The following is a 25,505-nucleotide window of genomic DNA, read 5'->3' as shown; positions in this document are numbered from 1 at the left end:
ATATTTAGCATAAATACTTAACCAAATATGACAAAACACGCCCACAGATTTTTGAAATGTTGTATTTATCGTTTCGTTTTCTTGATTTTCATTTTCATCAGTTCATATTTTCAAATATCTGATTTCAGAGAGCATTCAATAAAGACACTGTACAGATATCAATGTAACAGTTGTGGGTAAGAATAAAGTGTTATTTAGGTTGAATGTGAAAAGATGTTTGGATATGCCAAGGTGTTATTAGCAAACATCCTTTCGACGAATATAAGGAAGAGTTAATCACAACGAAAAACGATTGGCACACTTATAAACACTGCACAACATAAAAATACTAAAACAAAGGATAAGACATGTGAAATAATAAAAATGGCATAACCAGAGAAAGCATCAATTCTAAGAATAAATTAACAAGAAAACCACGACGTTCAGACCGATAGGAGAAAAGAAAATGACTGAACAAAGAAATAATAATTGGGATAATATGGTCTTACCACACTAGAAAATGAAATTAATTACGAAAATGACAAAACCAAGAACATTTATAGCGATAACACGGTCTAACAGCACCAAAAAAAGTAGATAATTGTAATAAATAACTCATTCATAATCCCGTTGTTCAATTCTTATCAGTTTTAATAGATACAAAGGAAAGAATATGATTTAGAAGATGATATTCAACCCTATACAAAGTAAAATTCAACCCGAGATAATATATGTAGATGATGAAATTAATCTGAAGAATTCGAACTAACGGTGCTGTTGAAATGGATTCTTTTTAATAAGTTTACAATAGTTACTTTTATGTTGTTTTTCAGGGAAGAAACACTTTCTGAGTAAGTATCAGTAAATATCTACAACAACCTATTGAAAAATACTCATTTATCAATTGTGACCATGAAAATCGAAACATGTGTTTCATAAGTGTATTTAATCAATGACAGTACTAAGTCGTTATAGTTTTTCATGTTTGTGTTTATTACGGCTTTATAAAGTTTTATAAACATCCATCTTGCTTAAAGTTGATGAAAAAGTGTGGTTCCTTTACTTTCTATCAGTGTATTAAGGGAAAATGATACGATGTCTATTTTAGTAATACAGAAATTCAACCATGAAACATACACATTTTAAGCAAAAGTAGATTAGAAGAAGTGGTTTGTATTGGACTTGTATTTTTTTAGACATGCTTTCCATTCAAGTAATATAACATGTGGCCATAAAGAAAATGAACAAAATAAGTGTCTAGTCTTACTGACGACCATCTGTTGACTATTTAACGTAAGACGATTTTTGGGAAACTTATACAGATTTTTTTTTATCAAAAATGAATAAATAATCAGCCAGTACAACCACATGATATTGTATTTTACGTTTTTCGGTGATAAAGTAAAGTAGATTAATTATCAAATAAAGCTTAACCAACTCATAAGTAATTACTGTTAAAACTATTTCAATAGGTTTTTTTTTTTTTCATTTTATTTTGCATTTTTTTTATAGAAGCAACCCTACATGGTGAGTATTACATCATATTATTTTCATAAGATAATATTTAAAACCTACCAATTCAAAAAAATCATATAACTGACTATGCAACCTTAAATTCAGATTTAACCAAAAGTGTTTTTTTCTGTAAACGTGCATATCAGTTTTTCTATAACTCTCTACTAGAATAAGTGATATCAAGATATCGCGTAAGTGAGAGGCGAAAGATAACAGAGAAACATTCAAACTCATTAGTGGAAAATATTCTGACAACGCCATAGCTAAGATGGAAACAGACCAAAGACAAACAACGGCACACTAAACACAACATAGAAAACTAAAAACTGAGCAGCACGAACCCCACCAAGAACTGGGGGTGATCTCAAGTGCTCCGCAAGCGTCTGCTGATCCTGCTCCACATGTGTCACCCGTCGTGTTGCCCGTGTTAGTACAAACCCGAAAATGAGTCCAATCCGGTAGGTCAAATTCGTGGAAAAGGAGACTGGATTGTACTTATAACATTTTGGAACATATCCGCTCTCATCTGTGAACAGATTTCATCAATCGTGACGGCGTAAAATTTATGAAGGGGTGATTTCAACATCAACACTCGGAACCCTTGGTTTACTAGCTTCCTTTTTTACAGTAATCTCTATCATGGAAATCATGATAGGAAATACAAGCCCTGGTATATTGTATCAACTTGGAGATATATTCTCCGTATGCAGGCGCTGTTGGAATTTTGCTACATAATAATGGAAAGTTCACAATTGGGCAGCTGCATTCATATCTTTTGTCGTAAAGTTTTGTTTTCAACCGACCCTCATTGTCAATTTCGAGATGTAAGGCAAAAAATGAGGCACACTTAACTGTATCTGTTGTATCCTTAATCTCAGATTCGATTGATAAAATGCGTTCAACATAGTCAACACTTTTTGAATTATTCAGTAAGAGAACCTCATCTATATAGCAGAAAGTAAAGTTAAAGGATTCTGCTCAGAAGTTTCTGTATGAAGTTAGCCTAATATGAATAAAGGAATAAGTCGGCAAGAAGAGGGGTACAGTTGGCTCTTTGCAGAAGCTAAATAAAAACCTGCAAACAAACGTTCAGTTTGCTTAACAGATGAATATGTGAAAAATAACAATATTGAATGCTATTGTTTTCAAAACTAAACAGGCGCATACGTAAGCATGATTAGCTTGGATTACACAAAGAAAAACGTTCAAATTATTCAAACAATTATCTAAAAGAGAACATCATTTTTAAACAGTAAGTAAACAAGCCATACCCACTTAAACATTGTACAATACCACTAAGATACACTGCAAACTGTTCAGAATCTGAAAAGGCCGTAATTTTTTGCACGACTAGTAAGGTCGACCACAGATTTTACTTGACAAGACTCGACATAATCTCGACAGAACTTTACTGTACCTGACTGTACTCGACTTTACTTAATAAGTCTGATTAAGTACTTAATAATTTCGGTATTGTCTGATTATGGTCTCGACCAGTCTCGATTTTCAGTCTCGACCAGTCTCGACCTATCTCGACCTGTCGTGACCAGTCTAGACTTGTCTAGACCTGTCTCGACTCAGTCTTGACCTTTGAGTTTAATCTAGACTGGTCTGATTCAGCCCATCTAGCTCAATTATATATTGATCATACAAAATTACAGGTAATTAGTAGTTTGGTTCATTTCTGTCAAATTGAAAGATAATTAATAGTTTAGCAAAAGCTAGAATTTTCAGTTCTGATTAAATTCAGAGAGTCACCTTTAATTATTTCTATAACTTTCTCAAATCAACATGGATTTTCATAAAACTTTACAGCTATCTCAATTATAAATTGATCTTACAGAATTCAGGTTGTTTATTAGTTTAGTGTATTGCTGTCAAATTTAAGGATTTAATTAATAGTTCAAAAAAAGCTAAATCTTAAGTTTAAGATAGATACCTATAAATTTAGTCTTAAAATTTGACAGCAATAAAACAAACTACCAAATAACCTGGTATTTTGTAAGATCAAAACATAATTGAGATAGCTGTGTACTTGTATGAGAATTTAGTCCGAACTGAAAATTCTAGTTTTTTTTTTTTACCTACAAACAAAATTATAGAATTTGACAGAAATACACCAAACTACAAAACCTACGAGCATTCTGTAAGATAGATATATAATTTAGATAGCTGTATAGTTTGATGAAAATTCAAGTTGATTTGAAAAAGTTATAAAAACCTTTAAAGGTGATTATCTGAATTTAGTCCGAACTGAAAATTCTAGCTTTTTTTACCTATTAATTAAATCCTTAAATTTAATAGCAATACACCAAACTACCAAACAACCTGACATTCTGTAAGATCGATAAACAATTGAGATAGCTTTATAGATTCATGACCATCCAAGTTGATTTGTAAAAGTTATAGAATTTAATCAGAAATGAAAATTGTAGCTTTTCCTCCCTATTAATTAAATATTTTTGTTTGACAGCAATGAACCAAACTACCAAATAACCCGTAATTTTGTAAGATCATTACATAATTGAGTTAGATAGGCTGATTCAGACCAGTCTTGACAAAATTTAAAGGTTCAAGACTGAGTCGAAACAGGTCGAGATAGGTCGACACTGGGCAAGACTGAGTCTAGACTGGTCGAAACCATATTTAGACTGTACCAAAATCATCAAGTACATAATCAGACTAAAGTCGAGTACAGTTAAGAACAGATTAGTACTGTCGAGATTATTTCGAGTCAAGTAAAATCTGTGCTCGACCTTACTGGTCGAGCACAAAATATGGTCTTTTCAGACACTGAGCCGTTTGTCGTGATAATGGCATTCCTAATGTATTCATCCGAAGAAAAAAATACCTTTGATACATGTTACTTTATTCCACGAACTTTTTGATCATGTTTATGTTGTATTTACAGCTGGCCAATACATGGACGATTTTTGTAAGTTTGTATATATACACATTAACGATGTATTTTCCATTTAATATAGCATAGCTGAATATTTAACCGATAAAACACAAAATCGAATTCAGCAATATTTTGCCTTTTATTTCAATTAACCTTGACCACTAAATTCGTAAAATAATCAAACTCTGAGCTCATAACCTATACACTTTGGTTTTGCCTTTGTCATTAAAGGCACAGTTTAAGACAATATCTTGTAAATGAAGCAAAAACATTTTGATTTGATTTTGGAAAATTAGAAAATGCTGATCATGAATGAATACTGTATGATATGATTTAACATAGAAAAAAAGTAAATAATAAACCGAAAACCGAAATCTAGTTTTACTTTAGTAGTAATGAACTTATGTAAACTTCATAAGACAATTTAAAAACAAATATATGTTGCATCATAAGAACGTTTTGAGACGTTAACTTTACAAAGGATACGATACAAAGTGATACTTTCAGTGAAAAAATATGAGTATGTATGTCTTCATGGTCAAAGCCTAAATGATAGATATGAATGAAATATTAAACTGTGTAACTCTATTATACGTAATTTCAGTGATAAATTATGGTGTGAATACAATATTTTATTTTAATTTGTCTTTTTAACAATGCTATATTTTAGCATCTGCAAAAACTGTCGGTGAGTGTGTTTTATGTTTATATCACCTTTCCTTTCTTATGATTTATCTCTGTTTTTGGTTTTGTTTTCCTTTCCTTTTGTTTTGCTAAGTTTGTTTGATGTTCGGAATGTCTTATGATATTGCTAAAATAAATTCAAAGTTATCACAGAAATAAGAAGATGTGATATGAGTGCCAATGAAACAACTCTCCATCCAAGTTACATTGTGTAAACAGAAAACAATCAGAGGACTTCAACACGGATGCTTGGCTCACACCGATCGCAAGCGAAAAAGGGCCCCAAAATGACTAGTGGAAAACAATTAAAACAGAAAAACCAACGTCTTATCTATATAAAAAACGAGAAACGAGAAACACTTATGAACCACATCAACAAACGACAACCACTGAACAACAGGTTAATATTTCTCTTCTAGTCACTCTCGTTGTATTGAATCAAATAATCCCCGAATGATTGATCTAGTTTTTGCATATCGTGTATGACGTCATATGTTATGTTTCGGTGTCAAACTTAAACATCGGACATTTTAAAACTGTTCGTACTCAGAATATAATAAGATAATAAGAAAATATTCAGGCAAAAAGTGTGAGTGTTTTGTATATCATTGAAGAAATCAAATATGTCCACTGCCATGGACAGAATGTACATCGTCTTAACCTTTGAAAACCAGCAATGACACAACGAATAATCAATGAAGATGTCATATTATCGTCTCATCATGCTGAATAAGCCAATCAAATTATCGCAGATTCTCGTATCACTATTTATCATATAACACTTCGTGCCGTGTGATACGAGATATATCTCTTCATTCAAGAAAAAGATAACAGGTCGCACCCATAAGAGAAATAAAAATTTTAGGATGTGCTGACAATACAATACACACTAACTTCGCATAATAGCATTCAAGCATTGTGCGCAGGGCGAATAATTTCACATTATATGTATACATGTTATATGAATACCCCATGTATGTGAAACCAAACAAACTTAGTTTTATTGAAAGAAACGCAGTCATAAATTTACTATGCAGATTTCAGTTTCATTTAGTCGATATGTATAGAACAACCAGTCAGTCAATATTACCATGTTAAAAGATTAAGTATACTTGTACTTCATAAGAACAGCAAACACATACCAGATGGTCTTAATGGAAAATACATTATGGATTGATGAAATGGACTTTACAGTTTTATTTTCATAAAACAGTTAATATACCACTGTAAAAACCAACTTCATGCATATCTAAATGTTTTACTGGTTGTCGACAAAATGCATGGACAATTATTGAAAATGATGCAATTTAAGCTATTTATTGAATAAATTACAAAAAAACACAAGAAAATTAAAATATCAAACCAGACAATCCAAAAAAAAAGCATTCCATTTTAACGTGGTATATGTATTACACCAGGACAACACCAAGTAGCAACTGTCGTTGTCTATAAATGCAACTTTTCAACTAGTAATTGGCGTAATTTGTTTTTGCTTTTGCTAAATTATTTGCATAAATCACAAGGAAAGCTGATTTAAAATGTTTAACAAAAAATAAATATTAATAGTTAGTATGTATGTATGGCCTACTATGTACTTATATCTTTCAGATTTCTAAAGTGGTTCTTTCTCAAAGAAGAGAAGCAACAGAAAACTTAATAACCAGCGCAAATATACATAACTATGCAATGCATTATCTATTTTAACTATTCGAAAATGCTGATACATTTGACGGCATTTTTTTTTGGTATTGTAGTATGTCTCTGTACAAGGTTTAAAAATCTTTATAGTAATGCGGTAAATTGAACTTTGTCAGTCTGAATCGTTATATATGCTTTCCTTTGAGATACATTTAAAACATTTGAAACTGTTTATTTGACGTAATAAATGATAACAATGTATGGAATTTACTCAATTAAAATAGAATTTATTTTTGTTTATGAGTGTAATCATAACCATACTCAATTTGCCGCGATCATTTATTGAAATAATATACCAACGGGTTCCCAAAGTTTTCCCACCATTTTTGCTGTGCAGGTATACCGTCTATATCCTTTTAACTTTGAAAATTATTAAAAGGAGGTTAGTAACAATTCGTATGTTGAAGAGGATATGGCCATTGCCAAATGCGACAACAGAATAAAGGGTCCAAACAGTTAGCTCCTACGAAGAAAAAAAAACAAGAGTGGAATAAGGATATTACAAAGGGTATGCACCTGCTGCTCCGTAAGTGGCATTTGTCGTTCTGCTCATGCCGAACAATTAGGGGGAAATACAACAACTGATTCCCTTAATATCGGTATTTTTGTTCCATGATGATTGACCTCATTAATCAGTAACCAATACTGTCATTTCATATGACACGTGTGAAGTGTAGCTAGCTCTGAAACCAGATTTAATCCATAATTTTCTACATAAGGAAAGGCCTGTACCAAGTCAGAAATATGACAGTTGTTTTCCATTCGTTTGAGGTGTTTGAGCTTTTGATTTTGCCATTCGATAGGGGACTTTCCGATTTAAATTTTTCTTATTTCTTAGAGTTCAGACATTTTTTTATTTCCCCTTTTCAGGGTTCATTTTACCTTGACCTCTTTTCCAGGGTTCATTTGACAACATTACCTTATATCCATACCCTTTATTAATTCCACAGTATTGATACGATAAATACGCTTTTAATGAAAAGTAGTAGACAAGTATTGTCTCTAACATATTTACAAATCATGTGTTTCTACAATGTAATAGAGGTATAAAATAATATAGAAATCAAGGAAAACATAAATTTCAACCAACTGCAGAATATAAGTCGATTTTCCTAGAATAATTGAAATACAATTTTGTATACATGGTATATGTGCCAGCATTAACGAATGCATTAACAATAGTCATATATCAGTTGTATATCAATACATTACTAACTGATAACAGAGAAGTACTTATTTTTAACAAATGTTGTTAGTTTTCATTTTATAAGTACTCAACATATAAATTTGATACAAACCCGAAGACTGCAGTATACATAACCCATTTCATCTAAACTCAGATTTCAGTATTGTATCCTATCCGCATCCTGGTGCTAGTTGACACTCTCAAACTATGTTCAGAGGAAAACAAATTGTCGCCAATGATTTACAGGATCGCATACTATCAACACAGTGTAAAACATGAAAGTATCAAATGGACGAAGAATGTTCAAGATATTCTAAACCTCCCGCTTTATGACAATGTTAGAAGAATATCGCTAACATGACAACACTATGTGACAGAAATAAAGCACAAAATCACACAATAACGCACAAACAAATAATATAATAGTCGACACAACATGCAAACCGCAGAACAAACAAAAAAAAAACGAACCAATTCCATCAACGACAGACACCACAGGATATCTGAAACAGTGACGCGTTCACGTAACTAACATTCAATCTCGAACTTTCTACAACTATTATCAAAACAATTTTCATGACAATGATGGTATTGAAAGACAATTTATACATATTTTGACTACGTACGATAAGACATAACACATTATCCCACCGAAACCATAACAGAAACATTAAAAATAAATACATGAATGATGGATGTAAAAAATACCAAGACACGCCGTATAGCAATGCAAATTCATACTCTGTATACCAGTAATGTACACATGCAATTTAGATTAAAACAATAGGTTATCTACTTTATATACACATAAATTGATTAATCCAATCCCTCCTAGTGATCGATCATTCCTACTTACGAACGGTAAAAACTCTTCACGGATCCGTGATTTTGATTAGTGTATTTTAGCAGAAATGACAAAGCAGTCAATTATATTTGTCGATATAGGTAATTTCCGAGTTAACTCTGAATGACATATTAATGATTTATCACTGGCAATGCATTCAGACGTTAATGACGCAAACATAGATCAGCGGAATATAACGACTGAATTATTCAGGTTAATATAGACATGCAATATGAGATTAATTCCTAAGTCAAGTATTGGCATTTAAATAGCTGTTACATATATATGCATACAATAATTTGAACACATCATAAAAAATCTATTGATTTTTATATATCATTGAAAATTGATTAATGTTTGAATTCAGAACTTAAAATCTACCATTATCATGCGTACTAGATTAGTGGAAATTAGATAGCATTTCAGATTTAGATAATTCCGAATTATGTTACTTCACATTTTCACCTTTCCAAAAGTGGTCATTTATTAGAACTACTTGTCTTAAGGTTACTTTACAGAAAACTCCCCATAATAGCTCAACCCCTCCGTTGTTCCGCGACATATGCATGAGTGAACCAGGTCAAAACTGCCGTGTACAATGCGAGTAAAAATCGTACCATTTCCAGCAGACCGAATATTTAATCGGAGAACAAATCATTCTGCTGCAAACGCGATATGTGAACTATGATATGTATCATCAAACAGCACAAATAGCAAGATATGTCTGAAATTTAAAAAATCGGACAGTGTGACAGAGGGATTACAGACTGAGGAAAAAACGACCACCAAAAGACAAAGAAAAGCAGACAACTCTCAACTTAGAAAAATAAAAACTGACCAACATGAACCTTACGAAAAATCGGGTTTATCTAAGGTACTCCGAGAGGCTTAGCATATCCTGCTCCGCACGCGTCTTCCGTCGTGTTGAACATGTGTTGAACATGTAAGAACATGTCCGTTCTAATTCGGGACGTTACATTGGGGAAAAGATGCAGGATGAATAGGTTTTCAAACTTATCAGTGTCAGCTTTAGCTACCATGTTCTTATTAGCACTTGGTCAATACCTCTGATGGTAAAATGGTCATCCCGTCTTATAGCAATAACTTAGTTCCTGACATGAAACTACGGATAGTTATGCTTATTCGTCAACAGATAAACATGTACTGAAACATAATGATTAGAATTATTTATAAAAAAATAAATTAATTAACATCTGTAAAACGCAGCATAGGTGGAAAATAAAAAAAAAATCGACCTTACCTTACTTCTATTTTTATTACTGCTTCTGGGTTACACACATGTACCACATAACTCGGTTATTTCTTTTAAATGAACGGGTAAATAAAGGCCATAATTATTATAAATGAGCTTGCTCGCTACTATTGTGACAAAATTAAACACATCAACTGGACGAAGCATCGAAACTACGCACATCAAAATAAAGAAAATGCCTTTTGGAAGAAGAAAAAAACCATATACGGTAGATCATAAAAAGGACGGAAAATGAAAGCCAAACCCGGACAAAGCGTTTTAGAAATAAGAATAAGTGGTATGATTTCCAATGAGAAAAAACACTACTTGAGATAATTAACAACTATATGTCACCGTATGTCATTTACAAAGAGCAAGATAATACCGTAAAGTAAGGTTGTTTAAGGCTTTACATATTTACATTGTTTATATTCAATCAGATATAATGAATAATTCAAAACAGTTTCATTACAAACATGGTTAATATGATATCCCTGTCTATAAAACATGTCGTCAATCATTTGGTATTTTGCTCCTTTTATCTGTATATCAACCAACTATGAACAACACATTACAGCTGATGTCATCAATAAGTTGTTTTCCCCTTATTTCACTAAAATCTACAAGTAGTGAACCAATCGAAATGTCAATTCGGAATTATGAATAAAAAACATTTTAATTGACAGTCGTGAATTGGTTTGAAAGAGACAAGTCAATGTAATAAACAGAAACTGAGAGAATCCCAAGAATCTAAATCTTTTTGCACCGACTGAGTAAGCGTTTTATTATTCGTACGCAAGGTAAACTGATATTCAGTAAAGTAATCGCAATCGGGAATAGGACACACTCGGTTAAATAACAGATAAGACGACTATACTGGTTTATAGATATCTAAAACCTCGAAAACTTGTCTCTATTAAATTGAGATACCAACTAGCCGTACCGATATCAAATTCATCACCAATTGTTGCCTTTAACACTGTGTAGTGTTGATTTCAGTTGTTTTTCTTTATATCTCAGTTTTAATGAAGTTGGTATTGAAGAATATGCACGAGCGTAACACATTAGTTGAGAAATACTATTGAGTAGAGATTATGTAACTGCTGAGACATGAGAAGGTGACAATTGAAATGTTGAAATCATCATGTTTGTCATAGATTCTTGTTAGAAGCGTCCATATGTGTCAATATCGATGACAGATATTTTATTTAATAATCGAAGTACATATTAATGTTTAACTTTCAAGAGAATAAGGAAAATAACACCAAAATATAATGAAACTGCCTCGTTTATTTTAACATCCAAGTCACAATGTATGAACAGGTACGATTTTCCTGTTTAAGGTTAACCCAGGAAAGGGCTTTGAACGCATTAAATTATTAAGCGTGTTGTTTTCATTTTTCATCAATTATAAGTCAAAGTACATAACACATGAACATGATAAAGCATTTCATAGTAATTACTTGTGACAGAAACCTAAAAAAATAATGACACTGCTGTACATAATCCACACAGCGTACACAAACACAAACACTCGTAACAATGCAGACACGCACTTTATTTGCAATTTGGAGTAAAGTTCAACGTTTCAAAAGAGATACACTGCGCTTTGGAAATATTTGAAAGGAAGATGACATTTTTGTATTCACTTTGACCTTTTGTTATGTTTTCCTTATGGGATACATCAGTACAAATATATGCTTGTACAATTGTATATTGTTTATGATACATATCACATATAAGGAAAGATTAACACAAAATGAAAAAGAGAAGCCTTAGTAGTGAGGCATATTGAAAATTAGAAAACACATCTCATTTTGAATCTAGAAACTAGGCTCATAGCGAGCTAATTTTTTGTTATAAAAAAAATATATGTATTATTTTTGGTCAGAAATTTTATAGTGAGAAAAAGCAAATCAAATAATAATACAGTGCAATTTGCCTAATCCGACACCTGAGTATTCCAACATCCTGCTTTAACCGACACATTTTCATGAACCCAAAATATGCTTAACCTTGCAGAAAAAACCTGAGTATCCCGACACCCTGCTTAATTCGACAATTTTTTCTGGTCCCCCAGTGTGTCGGATAACACAGGTTACACTGCATATCTTTTCTGTCTTATCATACACCCTATTAATAAATTAAGCTAGAAATATACGAATCCTTTTTTTTAGTTTTTCTTTGCCGGTTTTTGTACTCAATTCGTAATGTTTGGTGGTTATTGCTTGGTACTCTGACTTCCTCCCGATGACATTGCCACGGTTGCAGAAAAAAATCTAAACAAACACCTGAAGGTAAACTATTTTTAAATGAATTTGACAGGCTGGACCTTTCTGTTATTACTGCGTTGTATATAATATTACTACAGTCTTATGTGGACACTTTATTGCTTAAGCATACATTCGACTGAAGAAAAAAAATCCAAAGAAAGATACTAGATTGATCTTTTAAACATGAAATTGTATCTTTAATGGCGACAATTTTTTTTGGGTAATAGAAATAGAAAATTGTTCATAAAAGAGAGAAATTAGTTGACGTAGTGTGGAGATAGTTTCGACAAAGTAGAATCCTGACTGTTCTACTTAAATATGTTTACAAAAATAAACATTACGCATAAATAATATCTTCATATTTAGTTTGTTCATAGTTTTTCTATCAAGGCGGAAAAATGCATAGCTGCATTCATTTTCTTTTTTTTTCAAATCTAGAAAACAACTAACAAATATCAATGTTGATTTTGTAGATATGTATCAGATACTACTTTCACCAAGTGATAAATAAAGCAATTACACAAAAAGGGAGTTAAATGTATGCATGATACACACCAATCTGATTAAAATAACGATTCTGGGTCTATGCGTTCCTTAGAATGATCTGACAACAAGTCGTTCTTCTTTCTGTTGTAGTTATAAGTAAGTTAGTCAATTAAATTTCTGCCTTTTCATTTTTCAATGTGTGAATCATTAAAGCAGCATCCTTGAAGTTCTTTAAATCAGAAATTAGACGTTGCTTTATCAGATCTTTGTAAATGAAAGATAAACACATGTTCAGTATTTTAAGAATTAAGAACACTTACTTACGAATAGTTACGTAAATACAAATCACTAATATCAGTGGCATAACGATACATGCATGAATCTGTGTAAATTAGATACAAAAAATGAACACAAATGAAAACATTGTACAAAAATTTTATTTTCTAAGGAAATTAGTAAAATAACAGTAACAATAACTGTATTCAAAATTTTGAAAACAAGATTTCAATAATTTATTGACACTTTTTTTTTCTTCAAAGAAATAGTTAACAGAGTTGAGCAGTCTCCAAAGAAAGAGACCCTGATATGTATTAGATACATTTTACGTAAATAAAAAGGAAAGTCCTTATATTGTTTTTAGTTTTGGAATATATACAATAATCTTTGAACAACATATTGAATCTTATATCGAACTTCAATATTCAATTGAGGAAATAGCTGCACTTGCATCGGACTCGTACATAAAGCGTAATTTTAATTGTTTCGTTAAACCCAAACTTGCAAGAACAAACATTCTTTTGTTTCACCATTTAATTCCTGATAAGCAATGCTTAGAAAACATTTAAAATAAGTGAATATGTGTATGTACCCAATGATTCCAGTAAAATTCTGTTTTATTACGATTTAAAATAAATGACTTGAGAGAAGGGAGACAGAAAGAGAGAGAGGATACAAATTACCAAACAAAACGACAAAAATGATACAACTAAACCCTTTCCGGGCCCATTATACATGTTATATACACAAAAAAAAATACTAGTAATCAATGTTTGACTGTCGATGATCTAAAAATATGATTGGATGAGTTGATTAGCTTACTGGATGAATCAAATTATGTTTTATGAAATTGAACACTTTGTGGAATGTGGAAAGCACTCGAAAGGGATTTTCGTATGCCAAAAATGAAAAAAAAAAAAAATATTTGGTAATCATTGGTAAGAAACAGATTTTTACATGTACATAGTAAATCGCGGATTATCGGATTTAATAATTTCGATAGTTTAATTTTCAGTTTTAAAGTGCTTGTCTATGCTCGGACTATAAGATTTGATAATTTATCTATTTTGATTTGATAAATCCGATAACCCGCTTGTGCCAACATACAAATATATATCTTCCCCGTATAACCCTGATACAGATGAATCCGGACGTTGACGCGTTCGAATCGAACACACCGTGTACCACTGAGTTTAGACAGTGACGAATTTATACTTTTAAAGAAAATCCAATATCTATTTTTCGGCTATTTTGCTTCAATATATTCTTTGCCATAATACTCATTACTTACTGCAAGTTTTTTTTTTAAATGTGACATTTTTATAGACAAACATTAAACAACGCAAAACAAAGTCACTGATAAAAGCACGCTTGGTATTTTTAGATATTAAACAAATAATGTTTCTCGTGCCTCAAAGTTTTTAAAACGTACATTTAAAAAAATAATTCATTGTTTAAATTTAACAAACTTAAAGATGTCGTATGGTTTATGCGGTATCTAGAAACAAAAACAAATACACGTTTTTAAAATGTCTTCATTTTCATGTTGTCTACGGTTCGTTATCATTACACTTTTTTATACTGTACGCTTCGTTGTGACAATATTGTATTTGTCAATGAATTTTGCATGTATTAAAGTATGCTTTGGTATGATTTTAACCAATATACATGTTTAAAAAAATAATACCACCATAATATGCATACAGCAACCTATAATACCGTTGTATTGTCGAAACACTCTTGGGGGTATTTGTACATGTTGTACATCTAAAAAATTTCATTATCTATATGAAACTGTAAATTGGTTTTTCGACAAATGCGTATATCACTGGCTGAGTATACGGATACACGCGTCCGATTTCCAATTTGATAGCATTTTTTAAAACGTGAACTATACGACATTCAATGTACTGTTACACCACTGTCCCATGTAAGGGAAACGGTTTGGTTCCCGCTAACATGTTTAACCCCGCAACATTATTCTGTATGTGCCTGTTCGAAGTCTGGAGCGTGTAATTCAGTTGTAATATATTTGTTTTTCGTTCATTATTTTGTGCATAAATTAGGCCGTTAGTTTTCTCCTTTGAATTGTTTTACATTTGTCATTTCTGGGCCTTTTATAGCTGATTATGCGGTATGGGCTTTTCTCGTCGTTGCCTTGCAACGGGCTATTTAAAGACCCCTCATGGATTTTTTGCAAGGGCTCGTAAAGTATAGAGAGCGCGGTGCTCTCTCTACATGAGGCATGGGATCTAATATTCCCATTTTGACAGGTTGTTTAAATAGCCATTGAATTGTTTTTGAAAAATCAAAACATAACTAAATATTATCACCATATATGCACACTTATGAGAACTCATGAGATCGTGCATCCTTACGATACTGTTTCCTTCTATTTGGCATTGCACAAGTTCATGCGTTTTTATTACGTCTTTACTGTAAATCCGTTGGATATATACTGACTGATACTTTAGTCTTGAATGACATGATTTATCTTTTAGTTGTAATTGACTTTAGTTTAAACATATTTATTATTTTGAACATATTTATGCATAGTGGACTGGGAAACAAGTTATTACAACTTATACTATTACCTTTCCACATTGCGGGTTCGAGTGCTGCCTTGTAACGGCATTAGCCTGCTCTTTTTTTTTTCACAAGGGTGTCTTTACGTACAAGAGAATTTGCTCTCTCTTAACACGGGCAAGTCATTTATCGTCCCCTTCCGACGGACTATCATCGTTTGTCAAGACCATACTCGCAAATAGTGTCAAGGGAGAGCCGAAAATTAAGTCTCTCAAAAACGGATGTAATTGGCTTGAAATAACTAGCAGTTAAAACAATTAGTCTTATTTCAGTATTTTATGTGTTTTTTTTTTGTTGTGCCTTGTACCGGTATTTTGAGTTGAGCGAATTGCAACTGTACACTTTTTTTTATCATGGTGTGCTGTTACACAAGTATCTCGGGTTAGGGAGAGGGTTGAGGGCTCATATGTGTAATCCCGCCGCATTCTTAATGGCCTGTCCAACTTCAGGAGCCTGTAGTACAATGGTTATTTAGATCTGTCATATTTGTTTTTTCGTTAATAAACAATTCATTACTAGTAGTTATAAATTATACTGCTCACAAGGAGGCTGTTAGACCAAGAATTCCAAATGGTGAAGTTGAGATCATCTCGTCGTAAATTTTACTAACGCCATCACGAGTTGGTTGACCGTTATGGAATAACCGTTTCACAGATGATATCGGGTATGTTTCTTATGTAGTAACTACAATCCCCTTCCCTTTTAATGAATGTGACCAACCGAATTAGACTATTTACCGGGTTTGTAATAACATGAGCAACACGACGGGTGCCACATGTGGAGCAGGATCTTCTTACCCTTCAGAAGCACCTGAGATCACCCCCAGTTTTGGTGGGGTTCGTGTTGCTCAGTCTTAAGTTTTCTATGTTGTTTCTTGTGTACCATTATTTGTCTGTTTGTCTTTTTCATTTTTAGCCATGACGTTGTCAGTTTATTTTCAATTTATGAGTTTGACTGTTCCTCTGGTATCTTTCGCCCTTCTTTTTTATACGGTATAGGTTTCCCATATTGTTGAATGGCGACCGTTCGACTATAATTGATTAAACCCACTTCATTTAAACTTTGGTGGATAGTTGTCTCATTGGCCATCATACCACATCTACAAATGTTTACATGTAAAAAAAAAACAACAAAATACCAGTATGAATGCCATCTAATGCAATCGGCAAACAAAGTTCAACGAGCTCCTATGGCTGCTTTCGTTTAAGCGAAGTTGGACCAACATCGGCGTTTGGAAGATCCTCAATTTGTGAAAAGTAAGAATAATTGAAGTTTTATTGGCTGTATTATATTTTTTGAAACTTTATTTCATCTGGAACATATTAATTAACAGTTTATTTCATCTGGAATAACGTTGAAAGTCCCAATTTTTAATAGAAAAAATTCCTCTCAGATGTACGGTGGTTAAAGCATTGCAATTTTGGCTTTGGATGACTGATATTTTATGGTCAACTACTTCAACTAAGTTTTCAGATAAATATTCACAATAAAATACAGAAAAAGGTTCGCCGAAGTCATCCAGAATACCTTAAAAAGAAAGGGATTTGTGACGGTTTTTGTCAACGGACTGTACAGTGATTATTTAAAAACGAACAACGAACTCGACACATTTGGTGATACGAACGGTACAGTGAGAGAAAACTAATTTAGTATAATATTGCGTTTATTCTGAGTTATAGGGAACATTTGAAGGCACGTAGCAATTCAACGATTAGTTATTTATTATTGCTTAAGGTATTAATACGCACAAGTTTATGTACGAGGAGATATTTAGTATTGTTTATCTCATAAAACGTAAGATATTGCACCATGTCTGTGGATTTTGCATCTAGCAGTTTTATTAAACGTTCCCTATACATTATCTAAAACTATCAACAACTGTATAATTGAATAAATAAAGTAAAATGTACATTGATATATTGATATACACTCAAATAAGTTCTAAAAAGGCATTCAAAATTGTTGTCATCCCAAATGATGTCCTGATTATCGCTTCGAACTCGTCAACGTCCGGTTTCATTTGTATCGGGGTTATACGGGGTGATATACGCTTATTCAAGGATTTTCATTCATTTGATTATAGTAGTACAGGTGCTTCTTAAATACCACAGAGACATGCACTGACTGAAACCTGACGGAGCTTCTAAGGTTTAGTCATATTTATTCTGGGTAGTTGTTTTGTTTACTGCTGTTTGCTTGTTACTCGTGTGGTATGATCTGTAATTTTTTTCTCATAGATTCATCTGTTCTTCTTCGACTTATTTATTAGTATTGTCCAATTCATATATTATTTGCTTGTTCGTATAACACAACTTACAAGATTTGTGAACCAGTCAACAAAGGTATATATTTTACAAAATAATACATCCCCGTTGCATAACATGCATAGTTAGAAAACAAATCAAATGTTTTTTTTATTATAATCATTCTCTATTTAATATATACATAATATGATTACATTAACTGCACAAATGTATCTGCACCTGATGCGCATTTCGTCAATTACTGTCTGTTAAGTGATACTCAAAATACACACACAAAAAATGTGTATATGGTTTCTTTGATCACACAAAGTGAACTGAAATTACCCAAAGTACACTGCAATGCTAAAATTTGGCAATCCAAGCGTATAAAACTTTTGAGATAAAAAAAGCCACGAGGCAAAAACGGTTAACCAAGAGTGTATAAGATATGCTTTTCCTTGAATCCTTCTTGGGTCAACCTACAACATGAATATAAGTTCGGTGAAAGATACCAGAAGGACATTCAAACCCATAAGTCAAAAATAGAATAAATCACTATCGTAAGGACTGGGATACAGTTTGAAACTGATAACTTATATGTGTCAGTTTAAAATTAAGGAGATGCTGTATAATTGCCAATGAGACAATTTGTACTCAAATTTACCATATTTTGCATATCTCATATTTGTACTCTTTGCCTTTGCTAACTATCAATATGTGTTCTACATAATGGATTTTATTTTTGAAGGACGCATTTTCTACGGGTGAATTTATTGTATTCTATCAACAGTCAATGCTAATTGAGAACCGTCGTTAGAAGATGATGACAATTAGTACAATAATTAGAATTGTTCCCTAATATATATATCCATCCATAAAAACGAACCATGGCATATACAATGATTTAACATCAAGTTAAACCTAAATAATTATCTATTAGCGAAAGATGGAACTTTATCTCTTCCTTAATTATATATTTGTGGTATTTAAATCACATTTGAACAACAAAGTAGTTCCAATGATTGCCAAAATCATCCAAAACCAGTATATAGTGAACACCTACATTGTATTAAAATCTAATGATTTTAAGTTTAAGAATATACAAATAATTCACTAAAACCAAAACTTGATTTTTTCACATTTGTTCCGTTTCCATGGTAACGGCAGCCATTTTTTATGTTCCAAAGATCTACTGCAACTCGAAATATCGTGTTTCTCGTTATAGTAAACAATCATTAACTAAAGATTGGTTCCATTGGCTCCAAAAAAAAAATGCCGGACAAAAATCATTGGAAGAATAATAATAATAACAAAGAAACAGAGGAAAAGCAATATGTCACCCGACATTGTCGATCGGGTGACATAATTAAGAACTCACATTCTGATATTTGATTCATATATCTGCATATAGAATTCCTAAAATCACAATTATAATTAATCTCACATTTTTTTCTATTCTTAAACAAATTGCAGTAACAAATGCATGCCATAGTTTCTTACTTTTTTTACACTATCTTAATCTCAAAACTGAACAAAGAGAACTGACTCCAGATGTCTGCAAAAAATATAAGCATTCCTTTATTTCCAAGTTTTTACATGTAAAAAGTAATCATTGAGGATAATGTGGATAAAATACAAATAAAATATCTTTATCTGCCAATACTTATATTGAATTGTTCAGCCATCTCTAAATTATTTTGGATCTTATTTTTCAGTGACGAATATGACAGCAAAGGAAGTGATGCGAATGCAGATGAAGCACGACCTGTAACTCGAGCAGAGTTACAAGTACGAGTAATAAAGCAGTCCGAAAACGAGAATCAGCATCTAAAAAAGATGCACATAAATACTAGAGAAAAAAACATAAAAAAGTAAAACAGACAAAAAATAGTAACTAACTATGAATTTTATTCTGTTATTTTGTTATCCTGTTAACAATTTGTGCAAATAATTATTTAAATACATTAATGTGTGATATTTTATGTCTTTAAGAATTTTTAATCATGTAATAATGGATATTTTTAACATGTGAAATAGAACATGATCTTGAATGAAGGAAAGGTTCGTATTTACTCCTTTCTTACTTTGTTATAACAAAAAATTCTTATGTTGAAAATTTAGGATTTGAAAAATAACTAGATTTGCCATTGCAAGCAATAGCGGATGTAACCCTTCCCCCATTGACACTAAGCAGTAGCCATTTTGAAAATTGTAAACAGAGAATGCACATATATGCATTGCTTTTCATCTTTCTAATAAATCACTTATAAAAAGCTTTAATCTGTAAATAAAATATTGTTTATTACTAACCGACATGTAAGCTGCAAAACTCCTACTAACCCCTTACAATAGAATACATTTTTTGTTGACTTAAAACCTTTATTTCTGTTTACGAAACAATAAAGATTTGACAGTTTTATTGATGTTCGATAATCTGTGTAATTGAGGACAGATTTTGTGTTAGGAGTTCCGATATTAATCATGTAAATAATTATAAAGAATAATATAAATATGTCTCTATGTAATAAAAAAAATGTTATTTGACTTAAAATATTTACTTGTGTTAATAAATTAAAAAAGATTTGACAATTTAATTGTTTATCAACAATGATCAATAATCTCTTTATTGTGAAGGGCGTATTAAACAGTTGGTGACCTCAATGACAGTCAATGTATATATAGAGTATATATTTTCATGATGAATGTAAAATATGATCAATGCACAAGCTGTTGCAAAGAATTATTGACATAAAAATTTTAACTGCAAGATGAACCTTTCAGCATTTGTTCAGTACTATTAAAGATTTAATTGATCATTCCTTAAGTGTATTCATGCTACATGAAGTAAGGAACTTAAAACATGTCAGTCAGTCAGGGGTAACACGTATACACATGTATTTTATTTACTGGTACAGGTAAATCTCTTTGGAGGTAGATTACTTTGTATCCCTTAAGCATTCAGATTTGTGTTTACTTATATCAGTAAAAAAGTCATATTTTCTTCTTTTCTTGAATTTGTCTCGACTACATTGCACTTATAGACAAATTATGAAAATTAATCATACTAGACATTAAAATCTCATAGTGAAGGCTAATGTCAGTGCATGTTACAAACGAATTGTCTTGTTATACTAGTACTGTATGAATTAAAAAAAAAAAAAAAAAAAAAAAAAAAAAAAAAAAAAAAAATGAATTAAAACAAGGATGGAAAATGTAGTAAATAAAAGAAGAATTTGAAGTTTCTCACCATGCTCAACAGATGTATTTATGTTATTATATATAGTATGCTGAACACATTGTGATGATTTCCGAGGGTAGTGAAGATTTACCAAATTTGTGATTATTGTGAAAAATGGCAACTCAAAGAATATGTCTATAAGAAAACAGTTCTTAAAGTTTCCAAAGGGAAACAACCCAGATTTTTTTTTTATACCAAATGGAGAACTAGAAATAGTTCATTTCTAAAGACCTGAAAAAATATTTGTGAACAAGCTACAAATTAATGTGCGGTATATAAAAAAAGGAAGACAAAACAGTACAATTATTAACAGTGTTAATTAGATACATGTATGGTTGATAAGATAGTTTTATCTTTTCTTCTAAAATTTTGGCATTTGATGATGATGATGGATAGCTGCTTAACGTCCCGCGGCAAATTAATATGTATATTCAGGACGAGAACATGTTAATGTTTTATGAATATTAACCCTGCTTAGTACTAGACCGACACGCTGAGCCAGATTGTTACTGTGCTAGTTCACAAGGTAACAGTTCACAGGAAGACATGTCACCTTACCCGGACACATTATTCCGACTCCAAACTGACCAGTCTTTGCCCTTACTCCTTAATGCCGTGTGTTAAGCGGAGAAGCATCAAATACTAATTTTAAAGTCTTTGGTTTGACCTGGTCGGGGTTCAAACCCACGAACTCCAACATCCACGGCGAACACGCTACCACGTGACCACCATTTGCATTTAAAAATATTTTTTTATAATCATGATAATAGAACAAGTTCACTTAAAATTTTGTAAGCTTAATTGTTCTACATCTAAAACAGTCTACACCAAGTTGCACTTTTTATGCAGAACTGGTTTATTCTAAATGCCAAAGTGTGTATTGATTAAGCAATGACTACATATATATATATATGGTAAAAAAATTGTTTTTAAAAGTAACATGTCTTGTCTATTATCATGTTTATAAAACTATATTTTCATGGTCTATAATGTAAATGGATATTATTTGTAAAAAAAAACCATTTTTGATGTGTGTGGAATGTCAAATATCTTGTGAAACCAATTGATATATAAATAGCTATATAGGTAATTTAGCTCTTATAAATGTGTTATTTAATTTTTTTAACTGAACATGCTGAATGTTCATTTACTATTTTCTATTAAATTGCAGGTGTTTGTTTATTTTACCATTTTCTGCATGCTAAGAAAAAAAATCTCAAAATTCAGACCGGTTTTTAATTTTCTCAAACATAAACTGTATTTAAATTTCACTTATCTTAGAGTTCCTGTCATGCCTTAAACTTTACCATGTGCACAGGTTTGTCTGTACTCAGGGTACAGTTTGTGGTGTAAACGTTAACACAGCCATATTTTTCAATTACTTCTGATGAACCTTATCAAAAAATGTTTTCACTCTATTACCACTGAAAGCAAATAATTACCTACAAAACCACAATATTGTTGAGATATCTGTACAATCTTCACTGAAAGTGTAACAAAAGTACGTCATGGGCAACATATCATTTCATGTATTTACTTCAGTCTTCTTATTATATATATGGTCCCTGTTTATACATGTATGGTCCCTTCCTGTCAAAAGCCGAAGGGGGTATCAATTGAGAAGGAAGACATTGTGGCCTGGAAATGAGTGAGCAAACTTGTTTGGAAAATGTGTTTGTAAGCGCACTGTTTACCAGAAAATGCAGCACATAAGTGTGGTACACTTCCACTTATATTATGTACCAAGAGTCAGTCTGCAAAGCCATTAAAGTTATATTTGTTAAATTATAGGGGGTTGATGTTAATAATGAATATGATGACAGCGAGACTGAAATCAGACAGTCATTCACAAGGAGATCTTACCAACTATTTCTGGCAATACGAATACATTTTCAACAGAACTTCAATTCATGTTTAATCGGAATGTGTCGAGATCAGGAAGGACACTATAAATTGGGCTTCATCCAGGCTCTTTGTCTATTACTAATTACTAAAGAAATTAAACTTTTATTGAATGTTAACACATTTTTACTTGTATCATTCTCGTATGTGCGTGTACAAGTTTTAGCTGATATAAATTTCATTAACCCAAATCTGACTTTGAATCTTTTTTTCAGCTTCTGCAGTGCTATAGGATGTGAAGAATGTCATGACTGTGAACTCTTTTTTTCTTCAAATTTAGAGTTATGTTTTTTTTTAACAAAAAGAATAGAACACAAGAAGGTGTAATATGTTGGGATTGCACAGGTACATATATCATGTATATAGAACATGTAGAAAGCAAAGTGAAAACAGGAATCATATTGACCCTTTTGCTATTGTCACAATCATTTTTTTTAATGTTTAAATGACTATATATCATGTATATGGTCATGTATGGCGATTTTGAAATAGCATCAACTTTTAATTTCACAGGAATTCGGGATTGATTGATTATTTTCATGGGAATTCATGATTTGGCATCTACCCCTCTGTAATCTGTTAAAAGATAAATTATTTTAAAAATATTACTGATGGGAATTTATTTAAAACAAAGTTAAATGATATCAGAATCTTCCATGGCATATTTCATGTTGGCTGTATTATCATCCCAAGGTTCACAATCAGCCAAAGAGCCGAATGCTTGAGGGCTGATATTGAACAAGGGATGATAATACATCCGATATGAAAAATGACATGTACATTTGTAATGATCTTTTTATCATATGCTTCAACAATGGAGAAAAATAACAGTTAAATATATTGATCCTATCAAGTGGTTCTCAAGTGCAAGTTCAAAAAGTGAAAAGTTTACGGACCACAGACGCCAAATGTTATACATCGGATATGAATGATATGAAAAATAACATGTGATGATCTTTTCATCATATACTTCAGCAGAAGAAATACAGACAAGAACTATTTTTAAATTTTGAAAAAATTAATTTATTGTATCATTTGCTTTGCATTCTACATAAAATATTTTCTGTTTTCTAATATTTGTTTTGTATCCTACTCCATGTGCTTTATTTTTTATTGTTATATTTTTCACTGAAATCGTACCATTGAGGTGTATTTTCAAGAATTTGCCCAGTGACGTCAAAATGCCATTCGAAAATAACCAGAAGCAGTTGATAAATTTTTCATATCAGTACGATACACACCATATTTCGGAATATATGGAATTTAAGTGAATTTAAAGCTGTTATCATACTGAAAAAATTATAAGTTATTTACTCCAAGTATATGATTGCATCGTTTATCATACTTAAATTCTTCTAATAGTCTGAGTTGTTTATAGTCCGATTTTGTTGCAGGCCGATTTTGTTATGGGCCGAGTTTTCAGGGAGTCCGGAAATTATAACTTATGAGACCAAGGTGACCATATTTCTATACCCCAGTAACTCTTTGACAGTTTGGGTCTGTGTTAGTGATGGCACCTATGCCATCAGATTAAAACTTCTCAATTAAAATAAATCAGCTTTAAATCCATTTGATCAGTAAATTAAACACTAAAAACAAAATCTTACAAACAAGTTGTTTACATTTGTAATTTCTGTCTACATGGGAGATAACCAAGAAAAGGTGTGAAGAAAAACCATAAAAAATGTTTTATTCTTACAGCTTGGGAAGTACCATATTGTCAGTGAGTCACTTTATAAAAAAAAACTGAAATTATTGCCGTATTTACACCACAAATTTCACTTTCAGACAATCTTGTAAATATCAATCAATCAATCGCCTTGATCAATATAATTTCACTTTTTTTATGCATTTGAAATTTCTAAATATTAAAATAAACTTAACTGGGTTTTGCTTTTCATTTTTTTTTGCATTCCTACCTGCAAATAAACTAAGTTGAGAATCAAAAAGATGCATATCCAGGATTTTGAAAAGGGAGGCAAAACTAGGCAACGTTTGGAGTTTATAAATATTAAAATAAACATTTTCGGTTACAGTTAGCGGCAAATTGGTTAACATTTCAAGTTATCATGCGTAATTCGTCAAAATATCCTTATCGTGATTCTTCAGAGGTCTGAAATAATTATCCGTTGTCGTAATTTTTGGAAAGAATTTAACGTGAGTCGTCAAACTAGATGATCAGTCGATTTTGTATCGTCTTAAAGAAAATGTACATTTTATCGTTATGCATCAAATATTACCGTTACCGTCATTTGGCAAGATTTTTTTTACCGTTATTCGCCATGAAGGTACCCCCATTAAGACCCTCTTATAGATAGCCCCATGAGGGACCGTATCAAATGAAACTCAGTTGTTTGTTTATTTTGCTATCTTCTGCAGACCAAAATCCAGGTAGGTTTTTAATTTCTGAAACATAAAATGCATATAACTTTTATGTGTAT

General features: G+C 31.7%; 1 long non-coding RNA gene and 1 pseudogene across 1 annotated transcript; one reads left to right on the top strand and one right to left on the bottom strand.

Annotated features, from left to right (window-relative positions):
• LOC127716372 (methionine adenosyltransferase 2 subunit beta-like) overlaps positions 1–24,712 on the bottom strand; it is a 135,733-nt pseudogene extending 111,021 nt beyond the window's left edge.
• Positions 4,389–6,952, top strand: LOC127716378 (uncharacterized). Its single transcript, XR_007988889.1, has 3 exons — positions 4,389–4,429; positions 5,067–5,084; positions 6,689–6,952. It is a non-coding gene; the product is annotated as an uncharacterized LOC127716378 (long non-coding RNA).
• Positions 24,713–25,505: the final 793 nt, after the last annotated feature.

This window comes from Mytilus californianus, unplaced genomic scaffold, assembly GCF_021869535.1.
Source record: "Mytilus californianus isolate M0D057914Y unplaced genomic scaffold, xbMytCali1.0.p SCAF_9, whole genome shotgun sequence".
Taxonomy (NCBI): domain Eukaryota; kingdom Metazoa; phylum Mollusca; class Bivalvia; order Mytilida; family Mytilidae; genus Mytilus; species Mytilus californianus.
The sequence above is the reverse complement of the archived record's forward strand: the minus strand, read 5'-3'. Positions and strand labels throughout refer to the sequence as shown.